General features: G+C 39.4%; 1 non-coding gene across 1 annotated transcript; it reads right to left on the reverse strand.

Annotated features, from left to right (window-relative positions):
* Window positions 1-3866: 3866 nt before the first annotated feature.
* On the reverse strand, window positions 3867-3973 carry LOC141715465 (small nucleolar RNA R71). The gene has a single exon (XR_012572227.1). It is a non-coding gene; the product is annotated as a small nucleolar RNA R71 (small nucleolar RNA).
* Window positions 3974-5173: the final 1200 nt, after the last annotated feature.

Raw genomic sequence — 5173 nt, forward strand, 5'->3', positions numbered from 1 at the left:
AAGCTGTCTTTGTTCTGCCATTCTGATCATAGTAAGCTGTTTTCTGTTTGTTTCCTCCATGCTATGATTTTTGTCCATTCTGAACTTTGCAATGCTTTTCAAGATGCCCTTTCTTTCCACATCTGTTGCATATCTTCCAAGGCATAGCATAATCATAGGGTATGCCATGTTTTCCTTCATATCTTAGAGCTTTGTCCTTCTTGTTTGCATTCATTCTGATTCCTTCTCTGACCAATGGAATATTTGTGTTGTTCATCATAGATTTGAGACTTTCTTCTCCTTGAACAAACGATCCCATACCCTTTTTCAGATCCTCAACTTCCTTTGTGAGCAGATCAATCTTTTCAGCTTGCTGACTTATGATTTCAGCTTGCTGAGATAGTTCTTCTGCTTGATTTGAAGGTGTTGCATCTATTGATTCTCTGAGTTTGAACAGCTCTAAACATTCATCCCTTGCTTCAATCTCCTTCTTTAACTCTGTGATCTCCATTAATTGAGTCTTGTTTCTTTTGAGGAGAATTTTGTTAAAGTTTTCCACATGACTAACTTTAGCTTGAAGATCCTTGATTTCAGCCTCTTTGTCAGCTTGTGTAGGTACCTTCTTATCAATCCAAGTATCTACTTTGCTCATCAAATCTTGAACCATGGTCTTGAGATAATTATTCTTCTCTTTTAGCTTGCTATTTTCAGCTTTAAGAGAATAATATTCACCCATAGATACATTCTTACATTCCTGCATGGTTAGTGGTTCCAAAATAATATTTTCAAAAGATAAATTATATTTACAAGAGTTTACCTCACTCTGATCTTCTTCTGAATCAATTTCTAGGTATCCACTTTCTGAATTTCCTCGAACAGAATCATCATCAAGTCCAACTAGGGCAAGATTGACCATGTCTCCACTTGAATCATCACTGGAAACCGAGTCATCATCACTCCAAGTCATTAGAGCTTTAGCTTTCTTCTTATCCTTGAAGACAGTTTGCTGTTTTGACTTCAATTTGTAGCAGTCCCGCTTATAATGGCCTGGCTTTCCACATTCAAAGCATGTCTGATCTTTAGAATCCTTGTTGGGCTTCTTGTTGTTGGAAAATCTGCCTTTATCTCTTTTCAGCTTGTTCTTCTTCTCGATCATCTTTCTGATCTTCCTGGATATTAAAGCTAGTTCTTCGTCTGACTCATCTTCAGATTCCAGTAAGCTATCATTAGTGTGAAGAGCTAATTGCTTCATTTGAGCAACTGGAGCTTGCATAGAACTTGATTGGCTTTCCTTGATTTTGCTTTCAAATTGTTCCAATTCTGCAAAAACAGCCAATTGATCCATAGTATCTATAGTTGGAGAGGATTCTAGAGCTGTTACCTTTGGTTCATAGATAAATGGCACAACACTAAATATCTTCATGTTGATTTCCTCTTGTGGGATATGTTTTCCAAGCTGCTTTAAGGCATTCAGATTTATCTGGAATCTAGCTTGACTTTCTCAAATAGTTTCTCCGTCTTGAAGCTTGAAATTTCCAAACTCATTCATTAGTTTACTCAATTTCACCTTTCTTAAAATCTTGGATCCTTCGTGATACAATTCCAGAGTATCCCATAACTCTTTAGCTGATTTGCATGAAGAGACTTTATCACATTCACTAGGACATAACCCATTCATGAGAGAATTCCTAGCCTTTCCATTGAAGCTGTATTTGATTAGTTCAGCCTCTGTGAGATCATCAACGTCTTTCACTTTGCCTTCTTTGTCCTTAAACTCAAAAGGACCCTTCTGAACAACTCTCAAAGCTAGTGGCTCCCTGGATAGATACACTTCCATGCGGCCTTTCCACCAGTTATAGTTTTCTGTACCAAGCAAGAGAGGTGCTCGGTAATCTGAGGTTCCTTCGGGATATTTGTCAGCCATTTCGATCGAATACTATTCCTGTTACAGAAAGATTAGTATACCAAAGCTCTGATACCAACTGAAATAACACCTAGAGGGGGGGTGAATAGGTGATTATGGCTAACTAGGATTACTTTTAGATTTTACCCGATAATAGCTTACTGAGATTTTACCAACAAAACTATAATCTGACAATGATAGTAAGCTGATATGACTAAATGCAATGCAGAAAATAATGTGCAGGAAAGTAAATAGAACACACAAGAATTTTAGCCAGGTTCGACCCCTAAGCCCCTATGGTCTACGTCCTGGTCCCTTACCAACTTGGTAAGAGAATATATTATTGATCAATGAAGGTTACAACTACAAGATACAACAATATATCTCCCTTTATCCCAGCTGCTGATAATGTCTTGTTGAAACCCTGTTTAAGAACCTGCTCTCTAAGTACTATACTACCCCGTAGTACAAACTCCTCTAGCAAGTACCACTAAACCCTTGTTTCCCTTAGCCAACTTATCCAGCAACTAATCAATACAATTTGAACAATATAAATCAATGATAGAGTTTACAACTCAAACTATAAACTCTCTCTAAGATGAACACGTGGATATATTTAGAGCTCGAGAGTATTTTGAAATCAATAAAGATCAGGAGTTGTATGTGTTCTTGCTTGCAAATTCTGTCCTTTTTAAAAACTGCAAGAAACCACATATATATATATATAACCATACATTAACATTTGAAAACAGCCTCAACAAATTACAACGGTTAGAATCCAATTCTACCGTGTAAGATCGTTGGGATGGTTTCCAACGTTCATGTGTACGTTAGATAGAAGAGAAACACAGAAGTCCAACATTCAGAAAATATCTCTTCTATTTACTAAAGGATAAAACGTTTTAATCAGAAGATAGAAGAAAGAGTTTGAAAGAGAAACAAACTCCTATTCTTTAGGAAATCAATTTGAATGATTAAAAACATTTTATAAAAGAGCTCTATATATATCATGCACGTATATTATATTAGAGAAGTCCTTACAACTGATATATATGAAGATCCTATAAAATCTCCATGAAATTCGACTTCCTTGTTGAATCTGGACTGTGCATCTTGGCTTGCTGTTATTCTGACAATCGTGATCATAGCTTGTTGAAATAGATTACTGTCTTATGATAGCTTGCTGTCATGATACTTAATAAGCACTGATATCAAGCTGTTATATCCTGCAAACATTCTCAAATAACAACATGATGGCTTGCTGTGTTGTGATCATCAAAACTAAGGAGTTACAAACATTAGCGCGTGTTTTCGCCTTAACAAGTTTTTGGCGGCGCTGCCGTGGACTCGGCATATTTGTTTAGTTTATGTATTTACTATCATTGGTCGTTAGGACTCAGTGATTAAGACGTGTTACTTATTGTTTCCGGTTGTGTTTCAGGTACTTTAGCGAGCGTTTATGCAAACTCGTTCTCGTACTCGCAAGAGGACTTTAGATACAGCTGAGGAGACAGACGAAGTTCTTGATATTCCGGAGAAGATAGACTTTGAAGATTCGGATTCAGGAAGTGAGCAGAAATAGCCAGTAATCATGGGTGATCGTATTTTTCCGGCAGATCCAGCTCTTATTGACTTTTCTCGGCCTAAAATTGATGACGTTCAGTCAAGCATTCTTCATCCGGCTATCCAAGCTAACACCTTTGAAATCAAGCCGGGCACTATTCAGATGGTGCAGAACTCTGTTTCTTTCGGAGGAGCTGCGACTGAAGACCCCAACATGCACATAAGGAATTTTGTCGAGATCTGCAGTACTTTCAAATATAATGGTGTGAATGATGAGGCTATCAAGCTGAGGCTTTTCCCATTCTCACTGAGGGATAAAGCTAAGGACTGGTTACATTCTGAACCAGCTGGGTCCATCACTACTTGGCAAGATCTTGCGCAAAAGTTTCTGGTGAAGTTTTATCCAATGGCCAAGACTGCTGCTATGAGGAGTGCTCTTACTCAGTTTGTGCAGCAACCTACAGAATCTATGTGTGAAGTTTGGGAACGCTACAAGGAAATGTTGAGAAAATGTCCACATCATGGAATGCCCGATTGGATGGTGATCACTGGTTTCTATAATGGTTTAGGGGCCCAATCTCGGCCCATGCTCGATGCAGCAGCTGGAGGCGCCTTGTGGGCCAAAAGCTATACTGAGGCTTATAATCTTATTGAGACTATGGCTACAAATAAGCATCAAAACCCAACTCAAAGGATGATGCCTGTGAAGGTAGCAGGTATTCTGGAAGTCGATGCAGCCACCGCTATTGCAGCGCAGCTCCAAGCATTGTCTATGAAGGTCGATTCTCTAGCTACCTATGGAGTCAATCAAATAGCTATGGTCTGTGAGCTTTATACAGGTTCTCATGCTACGGATCAGTGTTCTCTTGTTAACGAATCTGTTCAGTATGTGAACAATTATCAGCGACAACAGCAGCCTGTGCCAGCTACTTATCATCCTAACAACAAAAATCATCCAAATTTCAGCTGGGGTAATAATCAGAATGCTATTCAGCCACCATATCAGCAAGGTGTGAGTAAACAGTTCAATCCACCTGGATTTCAACAACCACAGCAGTATGCTCAAAGGCAATCATATCCTCAACAGGGAGGTGCAGCTGCACCTAATAGTGCTGATTTTGAGGAACTTAAGCTGTTATGCAAGAGTCAGGCGGTGTCGATCAAGACCTTGGAAAATCAAATCGGTCAAATAGCCAATGCAGTGCTCAATCGCCAACCTGGCATACTTCCCAGTGACACGGAAGTGTCAGGTAGGAAGGAAGCTAAAGAGCAAGTCAAGGCTATTACCTTAAGGTCTGGAAAAGTTGCTGATGCTGAAAAGGCAAAAGAAGGAGAAGCTGAAGTTGGAGATGAAGAAGTCAAGCAAAAGGAGAAAGTGGCGGAACCAAGGAAGACTACTGTTGAACACACTCTGCCTGAGGGTAATACAGGGGAGAAACAGCTCTATCCTCCACCACCTTTCCCTAAGAGATTACAACAACAAAAGCTGGACAAGCAGTTCGGTAAGTTTCTGGAGGTGTTCAAGAAACTTCACATCAATATACCTTTCGCTGAGGCTCTGGATCAAATGTCTAGTTATGCGAAGTTTATGAAGAGTATTCTTTCAAGGAAGGTGAAACTGGATGACCTTGAGACCGTTGCTCTAACGGAAGAATGCAGTGCTGTGCTGCAGCAAAAGTTACCTCCAAAGCTTAAAGATCCATGTAGCTTCACCATTCCTTGCACCAT

Source organism: Apium graveolens, chromosome 3, assembly GCF_009905375.1.
Source record: "Apium graveolens cultivar Ventura chromosome 3, ASM990537v1, whole genome shotgun sequence".
NCBI classification, from domain to species: Eukaryota; Viridiplantae; Streptophyta; class Magnoliopsida; order Apiales; family Apiaceae; genus Apium; species Apium graveolens.